Here is a 12,867-nt window from a genome sequence, read left to right on the forward strand (position 1 = left end):
CCACTGCTTAGGAGGCCGACCCTCAGTCCAAAATGCTACATACGACCCGTCGTGACGGAATTTAAAGCCACATGTTTATTTATTAGTTTAAACTCTATAATTGTGCAAATCCCTGCTTGAAAGCCATGTGTATACGAGAAGGAATACGTCTGCGCATGCCCAGAATTTCTGAGCGAATTTAGGCTTTTATTTCTAAAATATCTTTATTTTGGAAGTATTTTTCAATAAAATATTGAAATCTTTGTAAATGTTGGTCGAAATATTAGTACTAGAAAAGAAAAATTATGATTTTCACTAAATTTAAAGTAAAAAAGAATTAAATAAAATGAAAAAAAGTGAAAGCAAAACGAATGCGAAAAACGCGGATCGAAACTGCGGCCACTGCTTAGGAGGCCGACCCTCAGTCCACAAGGCTACATACGATCGGTCGTGACAGAATTTAAAGCCACATGTTTATTTATTAGTTTAAACTCTAATTGTGCAAATCCCTGCTTGAAAGCCATGTGTATACGAGAAGGAATACGTCTGCGCATGCCCAGAATCTCGGAGCTAATTTAGGCTTTTATTTCTAAAATATCTTTATTTTGGAAGTATTTTTCAATAAAATATTGAAATCTTTGTAAATGTTGGTCGAAATATTAGTACTAGAAAAGAAAAATTATGATTTTCACTAAACGTAAAGTAAAAAAGAATTAAATAAAATGAAAAAAAGTGAAAGCAAAACGAATGCGACCAACGCGGATCGAACCTGCGGCCACTGCTTAAGAGGCCGACCCTCGGTCCACAAGGCTACATACGACCCGTCGTGACAGAATTTAAAGCCACATGTTTATTTATTAGTTTAAACTCTAATTGTGCAAATCCCTGCTTGAAAGCCATGTGTATACGAGAAGGAATACGTCTGCGCATGCCCAGAATCTATGAACGAATTTAGGCTTTTATTTCTAAAATATCTTTATTTTGGAAGTATTTTTCAATAAAATATTGAAATCTTTGTAAATGTTGGTCGAAATATTAGTACTTGAAAAGAAAAATTATGATTTTCAATAAACTTAAAGTAAAAAAGAATTAAATAAAATGAAAAAAAGTGAAAGCAAAACGAATGCGAACAACGCGGATCGAACTTGCGGCCACTGCTTAGCAGGCCGATACTCAACCCAGCAGGCTACATACGACCCGTTATGACAGAGAATTTAAAGCCACATGTTTATTTATTAGTTTAAACTCTATAATTGTGCAAATCCCTGCTTGAAAGCCATGTGTATACGAGAAAGAATACGTCTGAGCATGCCCAGAATATCTGAACGAATTTAGGCTTTTATTTCTGAAATTTTAGAGGAAAAAGAGAAATTTTAGGAGGAAAAATATTTTTAGGAGTCAATTAGGAAAAAATTCTGAAAATTTTAGGGAAAAATAAGGGAAATTTTAGAGAAAAATAGGAGAAATGAACATTTTAGGTAAAACTGAACAAAATTATGAAAATTTTAGAAGAAACGATCATAGAGGAAACGATAGACACATATAGTGATAATTTAGTAGAAAACTTGAAGAGATTCTGAAAATTTCAGGAAAAAAAAGGGGATATTTTAGAAAAAAAAAGCAGAAATATTGGGGAAAATGGGGAGAAATATTCAGAAACATAGGTAAAAAGTTAGCAGAAATGGTGAAAATTTTAATGTAAAACTGGAAAAAATTCTGAACATTTTTGAAAAAAAAGGGGAAATTTTCTAGAAAAATGGGAGAAATACTGGCGAAAATGGGAAGAAATGTTTAGAAACATAGATTAAATTTTACACAAAAATAGTGAAAATTTTAGTGTAAAACTATAAAAAAATTCTGAAAATTTAGGCGGAAAAAATAAGGGAAATTTTAGAGAAAAATAGGAGAAATGAACATTTTAGGTAAAACTGAACAAAATTATGAAAATTTTAGAAGAAACGATCATAAAGGAAACGATAGACACATATAGTGATAATTTAGTAGAAAACTTGAAGAGACTCTGAAAATTTCAGGAAAAAAAAAGGGGATATTTTAGAAAAAAAAAGCAGAAATATTGGGGAAAATGGGGAGAAATGTTCAGAAACATAGGTAAAAAGTTAGCAGAAATGGTGAAAATTTTAATGTAAAACTGGAAAAAATTCTGAACATTTTTGAAAAAAAAGGGTAAATTTTCTAGAAAAATGGGAGAAATACTGGCGAAAATGGGAAGAAATGTTTAGAAACATAGAGGAAAATTTACACAAAAATAGTGAAAATTTTAGTGTAAAACTATAAAAAAATTCTGAAAATTTAGGCGGAAAAAAGGGGAAATTTTAGAGAAAAATGGGAGAAAAACTGCGGGAATTGGGAAAAAATGTTCAAAAACATAGAGGAATAGTTACACAGAAAAAGTGAAAAATTTAGTGTAAAACTGCAAAAAATTCTGAAAATTTTAGGACAAATTAGGGGAAATTTTAAAGAAAAATTGGAGGAATGCTGTGGAAAATGGGGAGAAATGTTCAGAAAATTAGAAGAAAATGTAGATAGAAATATTGAAAATTTTAGTGTAAAACTGCAAAAAATTCTGAAAATTTTAGGAAATAATAGGGGAATTTTAGAGATAAATATGAGAAATGGTGCGAAAAATAGTGAGAAATGTTCTGAAACATAGAGGAAAAGTTACACAGAAATAGTGAAAATTTTAGCATCGAATTCGAGAAACTTCTGATAACTTTAGGAAAAATAGAGAAAATTTTCTAGAAAAATAGGAGAAATTCTGGGGAAAATAGGAAGAAATGTTCAGAAAAGTAGAACTTTTCCATAGTGAAAATTTTAGCGTAAAAATGGAAAAAATTCTGAAAATTTGAGGGAAAAAAAAGGGAAATTTTAGAGAAAAATAGGAGAAATGCATGGTAAAATAGGGAGAAATATTCTGAAACATAGAGGAAATATTCCAGAGAAATAATAAAAATTGTAGTGAAAAACTGTAAAAAATTCTGAAAATTTTAGAAAAAAATACGGAAAATTTTAGAGAAAATTAGGAAAAATGCTGGCTAAATTGCGGAGAAAAGTTCAGAAACACAGAGGAAATTTTGGAGAGAAATAGTGAAAATTTCAGTGTAAAACTGAAAAAAATTCTGAAAATTTTAGGGAAAAATAGGGGACATTTCAACGGAAAATAGGATAAATGCTTGCAAAAATGAGTAGAAATGTTCAGAAACATAGAGGAAATTTTAGAGAGAAATAGAGAACATTTTAGTGTAAAACTGAAAAAAATTTTGAAAATTTTAATGTAAAACTGGAAAAAATTCTGAAAATTTTAGGAAAAAATAGAGGAAATTTTAAGGAAAAATAGAAGAAATGCTGGGAAAATGAGGAGAAATGTTTAAAAACATAGAGGAAATTGTAGAGAGAAAAAGTGAAAATCTTTGTGTAAATATGGAAGAAATTCTGAAATTTTTAGGGAAAAATAGGAGAAATTTAAGGGAAAAATAGGAGAAATGCTGGGTGAATTGGGAAGAAACGTTCAGAAATGTAGAGGAAATTTTAGAGAGAAATAGTGAAAATTTTAGGGTAAAACTGGAAAAAAAGTTTTTAAATTTTAGGGAGAAATAAGTGAAATTTTAGTGAAAAGTAAGAGAAATGCTGGAGATAAATGGGTAAAAATGTTGAGAAACGTAGAGGAAATTTTAGAGACACATAGTGAAAACTTTAGTGTAAAACTAGAAAATATTGGGAAAATTTCAGGAAAAAATAAGGGAAAGTTTAGTAAAAGATTAGAGTATTGTTGAGGAAAATGGAGATAAATGTATAGAAACACTAGCCGCCTTTGGCGACCAGCCGGTTCGCCAATCTTAATGTTCGTTTAAATTTTAATAATTAAATAGGTTTAACCGGAGTTTAACCCCCTTCTTCGCCAAGTTGCGATAACGCACCAAAGCTGGCAATCTTTATTATGCACTATAATTGAACATCTGCTTCTTTGCTTTTGAACATTTCGCAAGGCCGTTGTTTGCGATTTTTAAAAATTTCGCCAAGCAGGGGATAAAACTCCGGTCGTACCATTAAACATTTTACGCAATTCCAACTTTAATAGATTCTTCAGCAAAATATTTTAAAACTTCAAATTTTGATAGTCATATAATTCACTCATAATATTATAAAGGCCTTCAGTTATAGCGTGATATATATCTCTCTAATTTTCTGTTACCCCTCGTAGAAATTATGCTTTAAATTACAGTGTAAATGATTAATCTGCAATTAATATAATATTTTTTACTGAAACAAAGCATTTTTTTTAATAATATGATTACTGATAATAGAGTCACTGAGCGTTTAAACTTTATGGTCACTAAAGAATATCTTTCTTAATTTATGTAATATCTCAAGAATTTGTCAACAAAAATTTCTCAGATTCATCATGAACAGATCGATTCATTAACAATGTTTAATTTTAAATGCATCAAACACTAAGAAAATAAAATGAATCGTTTAAAATAATCGGTCGAAAACAGGTTTAAAAAAATCTACTTAAAAAACGATGTACTTAAAACTATAAGCATATACAAAAAATATATAACTAACATAAATACATTTTACTTACAAAAGCATGCAACTAACCTAAAAATAATTTAAATCGTCCGTTGGTTGTCATGCCAACAATCAGAACAATGCGCATGCGTGGATTTTCTTCGCCAGTTACGTCAACGCAAATGCGTAAATTTTTCTACGCCAGTTGGGGTAACGCTATGCAGATTAGACATTTTTAATTTCCTTTATTCTGTGTTATTTTAATTCAAAAGTACTTCAGAATGAATGTGAAACATGGATTAATTAACAATGTTTAATTTTAAATGCATAAAACATTAAGAAAATAAACAGAATCGTTTGAAATAATCCGTCGAAAAATGTTAACCCTAGCCTAATTACTGTTGGGAGAAAAAAACAACTGATGCCTTACTTATTTGGCGATGGGGAAAATGGAAGATTTTTTTGGCGGAAAAGTTGGCGTTGGGAAAAATGGAAGATTTTTTTGGCGGGAAAGTTAGTTTTTAATTAATAATGGACTACCCCTAACATTTAGGGGGATGAAAAATAGATGTTGGCCGATTCTCATAGATACCGGATAAGCACAAAAAATTTCATCAAAATCGGTCAAGCCGTTTCGGAGGAGTATGGCAACGAAAACTGTGACACGAGAATTTTATATATTAGATATAGGAAATTTTAGGTAGAAATAGTGAACATTTTTGTGTAAAACAGGAAAAAATTCTGAAAATTTTAGGAAAAAATAAGGGAAATTTTATAGAAAAATAGGAGAAATGAACATTTTAGGTAAAACTGAACAAAATTATGAAAATTTTAGGGAAAAATAGGAGAAATGCTGGTGAAAAATGGGGAGAAATGTTAAGAAGCATAGAGGAAATTTTATAGAAAAATAGGGAAAAGTTTAATGTAAAAATGAAAAAAATTGTGAAAATTTTAAGGGAGAAAAAGGAAATTTGAATGGATAAATTTGAGAAATGCTGGGGAAAATGTTGAGAAATTTTATGAAAGATAGACGAAATTTTAGATAAAAATAGGGAAAATTTTTAAGATGGTTTATTTCCCCGAGTGTTCAATGAAATTTTTAATATAAATGACGATTTATATGTTATTTAATTTCTTAGCGATTTTATTAAAATTTAATGTTGCAACTATAAGCTTGTTTACACGACAATTTTCAATACATGTGTTTATGAGAGTATATTTTCTAAAATTAAGTCATATTTGCTCAGAATATTTCACGTTTCTTTTTTCATACAGCTTAATCCTTTCACAATTATTCTGCATAATTTTAAAGTTATTCAAATTTTTGCTGTGCTGAAACTGCATGCTTATATTTTATACACAATATATAAATACACATACGATATTTTGCATTGCTAGTTTCACTTACAATCTGCTTTAAATATCTCTTTGGAGTAAAAGCTCAAAAATCTTAACTTGTGCATAATGAAAAACAAAATATGTTATTAATTGACATCAAATCGTGTATATTAATTAGCTGGCATTCAAGTTATCGTTATCATCAAACTGACATTTATTTAATGAAAAGAATTCTTGTCCCATGGATACAATAATTATTTAAAATATTTACAATAAATCTTGCTCCAATTGCTTTTTAAAATGCTTTTTTTCATAAATTCCTCTCATTTTTTATAGCAAAGATGTAAAATTCCTGTTAACCTTTCCGAAAGAGACAAGGTTTATATGGGTGACTAAAAAAAAGTTTTCTTTTTGAAGATGTTGATCTATTTCAAAAATGTCATATAAAAGAAGACAAACTAATATCAATGCTTTGTTCCTTGCATGAGGCATCTTCTTTCCCCCTTATTTCTATTTCTGAAAATAAGTCGTCAGTGGGGATTAAATACAAACTGATGCAAGAGGAGTATTTTAAATTCTGTATCTGGTAGAGGACTTATTTCAAGTCAAGTGAAAATAATTGCTCATATCTATAAGTACTTCAGAAAAGGAAAATATATTTCAATTTTCAAACGGTTAAAAATATTCATTATATAGAGAGAGAGAAAATTTAGAGAAATGAACCAATATTATATTTCCAAAATTTTAAATTAAAATTTAAATTTTAGAGTAAAATTTTCACAATTTCTCTCTAAAATTTCCTCTATGTTTCTTAACATTTCTCCTCATTTCCCCCAGCATTTCTCGTATTTTTCCCTAAAATTTTCAGAATTTTTTCCTAATTTAGAGTAAAATTTTCCCTTTTTCTCTCTAAAATTTCCTCTATGTTTCTTAACAGTCAAATTTTCCTCAACATTTCTCCTATTTTTTCCTAAAATTTCCCTTAATTTTCCCTAAAATTTTCACAATTTTTTCCATGAATAACTTACAAAATTTTTAATGTAATTTAACATAATTCATTTGAATCACGCAACGGATATATATATAATATACAAATTTATTTTTCATTGATGAGATCAAATGATCAAACTTATATGTATCCATATTTCTTCATAATTACAATGTCAGATCTATGCTTTTCATAGCAGCAAATACCCAACTACACGTGTTAAAAATATTCCTTAAAAATGCATACTGGCTCTGTAATATACATAGCAGTATATTTATGGAATCGTATTTTCTCCATATGAATAGGAAAACTTTCAATAGCTGCTTATTGATAATATAAAACAAAAAATATTTGTCTGTCGTCACAAAAACCTCACCTAAATAAAAAATATAGCATTGCATTTGGTATTCTGGAATACGTTTTTAAGTAAATTGCGCTACTTTTTAAATAATTTAGATATTTAATTAAATGATAAAAAATAAACGAGTGATTTGGCTGACCTAGTTGAGAAATCTAAAATGTATTCTTTACTTGAGCGATAATTTTTCCAGCATCATTTTTTTCATAGGAATAATGTTATAACTTTCAGTTAAAAGAGCGTCATAAAGTATCGTTATATTTAATTCCATAATACCGTCCAAAAGATCAAAGAATTCCACATTTCCAATTATTTTTCAATATGCAAGCATTAGCAATGAAGTTCAGGAATCTGACGGAGAAATCAGGTGGCTTGAAAAAACTCTGTTTTCCCAAAACGTTAGAAAATCCCTTCACTTTTCCCTATGACAAAATTTTGTTGCTGTTTTCTAGAGTCAAGTCTTTTCATATACGGCACTGCGATCGTTGCTATTATACTGAACTTTTCGTAGGCGGCACTGCCATCATTGCTAGGTTACAGAAATTTTCTTTGGCGGCACTACGATCAATGTACTTTCAGTAGGTGGCACTACGATCTTTAATAGTTTACTGAATTTTTCGTATGTGGCACTACTATAGTTGCTAGTTCGCTGAGCCGTCAATATTTCACCCCATTTCCTCCAGTATTTATCCAATTTTTCCCTAAAATTTCCCCTATTTTTCCCTAAACTTTTAAGAATTTTTTCTAGTTTTACACAAAATTTTTCACTATTTCTCTTTAAAATTTCTCCCCATTTTCACCAGCATTTCTACTATTTTTCCCTAAAATCTCCCCTATATTTTCCTAAAATTTTCAGAATTTTTTTCAGTTTTTCACGAAAATTTTCACTATTTCTCTATAAAATTTTCTTTATATTTCTGAACATTTCTCTCCATTTTAACAAGCATTTCTCCTATTTTTCCCTAAAATTCTCCCTATTTCTCCCTAAAATTTTCAGAATTTTTTCCAGTTTTACACTAAAATTTTCGCTATTTCTGTCTAAAATTTCCTCTATGTATCTGAACATTTTATTTAGGGGATAAAGCTGGGGAAAATGGGGAGAAATGTTAAGAAACATAGAGGAAATTTTAGATAGAAAGAGGGGAAATTTTATAAGAGAATATTTTACTGAAAAATTAGAAAAAGTATTGAAATTTTTATAAAAAAATAGGGAAATTTTATAAAAAATAGGGGAAACACTGTTGAAAATAAGGAGAAATATTAAGAAACGTAGAGGAAATTTAAAAGAGAAATTGTTGAAATTTTACTGTGAATAAGGAAAATATAGTGAAAATTTAAGGGAAAAAATAATAAAAATGCTGAGCAAAATGGGAGTAATCTTAAGAACCAAAGAGGAAAATTTGCAAATAGGATAAATTTTAATGTAAATTAGGACAATGAAAATTTTAGGAAAAAAAAAGGGAAAATTTTAGGAAAAATTGGAGAAAATGGGGAGAAATCTTAAAAAAAGTAGAGGAAATTGTGGAGAGAAATAGGGGAAATTTTAAAGTAAAACAGGAAAAATTTTGAAAATTTTAGTAAAAAATAGGTAAAATTTTTTGGGAAAATATCAAAAATACTGGAGAAAATGGAGAAGAAATCTTAAAAATCATAGAGGAAATTTTAGAGTGAAACAGGGGAACTTTTAGAAAAAAACTGAGGAAATTTTACTGAAAAATAGTAAATTTTTTTTGAAATTTTAGAGAAAATTAGAGGAAATGTTCGGGTAAAACAGGAGAAATACTGTAGAAAATGGTGTGAAATCTTTAGAAACATAGAGGAAATTTTACAGAGAAAGAAGGAAAATTTTAATGTGAAAGTGGAAAAAATTCTTAAAATTTTAGGTAAAAATAGGGGAAATTTCAGGGAAAAATAGGAGAAATGCTGGCGATAAATGGGGAGAAATGTTCAGAAACATAGAGGAAATTTTGGAGAAATAGTGAATATTTATTGTAAAAATGGAAAAAATTCTGAAAATTTTATGATTTTGAAAAATAGGGTAAAGTTTAGGGAAAAATACGACAAATGCTGGAGAAAATGTGGAGAAATATCAAGAAACTAAGAGGAAATAATAGAGAGAATTAGAGGAAATTTTACTGTAAAATAGGAAAAAATAAGGGAAAATTTAAGAAAAATAGGAGAAATGCTGGAGAAAATGTGGAGAAATCTTAAAATCATTTTCTTAGAAATCTGTGGAGAAATCTTAAAGACATTTTAGAGGGAAATAGGTTAAATTTTAGGGAGATATAGAGGAAATCTCACTGAAAAACAGGTAAAAAATTGTTAAAATGTTTGGGGAACAAGTGAAAAATACGAGAAATACTGCGGACAATGGAAACAAATCTTAAGAAACATACAGGAAATTTTAGAGAGAAATACTGGAAATAGGAGAAAGGCTTGGGAAAATAGGGAGAAATCTTAAGAAAAGTAGAGTTTCTTTCAGAGAGAAATACGGCAAATTTTAGAGAGAAATCGAGGAAAATTTCCTGAAAAATAGAAAAAAGTAAAAATTTTAGGGGAAACAAGGGGAAAATGTTTGAAATGCTGCGGAAAAGGGAGACAAATAAGAAACGAACAGAAACTTTTAGAGAGCTAGGGAAAATTTTACTGTAAAATAGGTAAAAAGCGAAAATTTAAAGGAAAAAGGGACAAACAGGGAAAATACTTAGGAAAATGGTAAGAAATCTTCAGAAACAAAGTGGAAAATTTGCAAAGAGGGGAAATTTTATTGTAAAATAGAAAAAAATAGTGAAAGTTTTAGGGAAAAACAGGAATAATTCTGGGGAAAATAGGGAGAATTCTTAAGAAACATATAGGGAATTTTAGAGAGATATTGGGGAAATTTTACTGTAAAATTGGAAAAAATAGTGAGTATAGTAAAGAGAAAATTTACAGAGGAATATGAGAAATTTCAATGTAAAATAAGAAAAAAAAGTGAAAATTTTATGGAAAAATATTTGAAATTTTAGGGAATTACTGGGGGAAACGGGAATAAATGTTAAGAAAAATATTGGACATTTTAGAGAGAAATAAAGGAAATTTTACTGTAAAAAAGGAAAAAATGTTGAACATTTTAGGGAAAAATAGAGCAAGTTTTAGGAAAAAATAGGAGAGATGCTGGAGAAAAATGGGAGAAATCTTAAGAAAGATAAAGGAAATTTTTAAGAGTAATAGGTAAATATTTACTGTAAAAAGGGAAATTTTTTAAAAATTTCAGTGAAAAATAGTGGAAATCTTTGGGAAAAATAAAAGAATTGCTGGAGAAGAAAGGGAGAAATATTAAAAAACACAGAGTAAAGTTTAAAGAGTTACAGTGCAATTTAAAGTAAAATATAAAAAATGCAGTGAAAATTTTAGGGAAAAATAGGAGAAATGCTGAGGAAAATGGGAGAAATCTTATGAAACGTAGTGGAATTTTTGGGGAGAAATTGGAAAAATTATACTGTAAAAAAGAAAAATTGCGAAAAGTTTAGGAAAAAATAGGAGAAATATTGGGGAAAATGGGGAACATTCTTAAGAAAAATAGAGGAAATTATAAAGAGAAATAAGGGAAATTTTACTGTTAAACAGGAAAAAAGTGTGAAAATTTCATGTAAGAAAAAAGGGAAATATTAGGGAAAAATAGAAATGTCGAGAAAAATAGCGAGATATCATAAAAGAAAAAGTGGAAATTATAGAGAGAAATAATGAAAATTTCGCAGTAAAATAGGAAGGAATAAATTGTTGAAATTTTATGGATAAATTGGGTGAAGGTTTAGAGAGAAATGCTGGGGAAAATTGGGAGAAATCTTAAAAATTATAGAGGAAATTTTAGAAAGAAATTCGGGAAATTTTACTGTAATGAAGGAAAACATTTTGAAAATTTTATGGAAATATAGGGGAATTTTTAGGGGAAAATATTATAAGAATTACTGAGGAAAATGCGGAAAGAGAAAAAGAGAAATTTTATTGTAAAATAGGAAAAAATTGTTAAAATTTTAGGAAAGAATTGTGAATACTTTAGTAAAAAAAGGGTGAATTTTACGGAAAAGTAGCCGAAATGCTGGGGAAAATGGGGAGAATTTTCAAAAATAAGAGGAAATATTTTTGAGACACAGGGGAAATTTTAGACAGAAATAAGGGAAATTTCGCTGAAAAATAGGAAAAAATTGTTAAAATTTTACGAAAGAATACGGGAAAATTTAGGCAAAAATAGGATAAATGCTGGGAAAAACAGGGGAAAACCTTAAGAAACATAGATGAAATTTTAGAGAGAAATGAGGGAAATTTTTCGGTCAAATAGTCAAAAATAGTTAAAATTTTATAGAAAGATAGTAAAAATTACAGGAAAATTAGGACAAATCACAAGAACATTTAGGAAATTTTAGAGTCAAATAGCGGAAATTTTTTCTGCAAAATAGGAAAAAGTAATGAAAAATAGAAGGAAAAATAGAAGAAAAATAGAAGAAAAATTTGGAAAAATAGGAAAAATACTGGGGAAAATGGGAAAAAAATCTCAAGAAACATAAAGGAAATTTTAGAGAGAAATAGAGGAAGTTTTACTGCAAAATATAAAAAAAATTGAGAAAATTGTAAGGAAAAATATGGCAAATATCACGGAAAAACAGTAGAAATGCTGGGGAAAATGGTGAAAAATCTTACGAAACATAAAGGAAATTGTAGAGAGAAATAGGGGAAATTTTACTGTAAAATAGAAAAAAATAGTGAAAATTTAAGGGCAAGATTTCAGCGAAAAATAGGATTAATGCTGGGGAAAATGACAAGAAACCTTAAGAAACATAGAGGAAATTTTATTAAGAAATGAGGCGAAATTTTATAGTAAAATAGGAACAAATTTTGGAAAAATAATGGAAATTTCAATGAAAAAGAGGAGAAATTCTGGGGAAAATGGGGAGAAATCTTAATTAACATAGAGGAAATTGTAGAGAGAAATAGTACTGTAAAATAGGAAAAAATGGTGAAACTTCTAGAAAAACAGGGAAAATTTTAGGGAAAAATAGAAGAAATACTGCGGAAAATCGGGCGAAAAAGAAATATAGAAGAAAATTTATAGAAAAATAGGAGAAATTTTAGAGATAATTACTGAATAATTACTGAAAAATAGTTAAAAACAGTTTAAAATTTAGGAGAAATGCTGCGGAAAATGAGGAGAAATTTTAAGAAACATACAGGAAATTTTAGAGAACAATAGGGAAGAAATGGGAAGAAATATTAAGAAAAATAGAGTTAATTTTTGAGAGGGATAAAGAAGAGGAATTTTATGGAAAAATAGCAGAAATGCTGGGGGAAATGAAGAGAAATCTTAATTAATATAAAGGAAACTGTAGAGAAATAATGGAAATGTTACTGTAAAATAGAAAAAAATAGTGAAAATTTTAATGGGAGATAGTAGAAATTTTCGGGAAAAATAGGAGAAATGATGTTGAAAAAGGGGAGAAATCTTAAGAAACATATTCGAAAATTTATAGAGGAATAAAGGAAATTTTACTGTAAAGTAGGAAAAACTAGTGAAATTTTTTTGGGGAAAAATAGGGGATATTTTAAGGAAAAAAGGAGAAATAATAAGGAAAATGGGGGGAAATGTTAAGAAACGTAGAGAGGATTTTACTGAAAAATAGGAGAACTATTCTCACTA

Source organism: Argiope bruennichi, chromosome 7 (assembly GCF_947563725.1).
Source record: "Argiope bruennichi chromosome 7, qqArgBrue1.1, whole genome shotgun sequence".
Classification (NCBI taxonomy): Eukaryota; Metazoa; Arthropoda; class Arachnida; order Araneae; family Araneidae; genus Argiope; species Argiope bruennichi.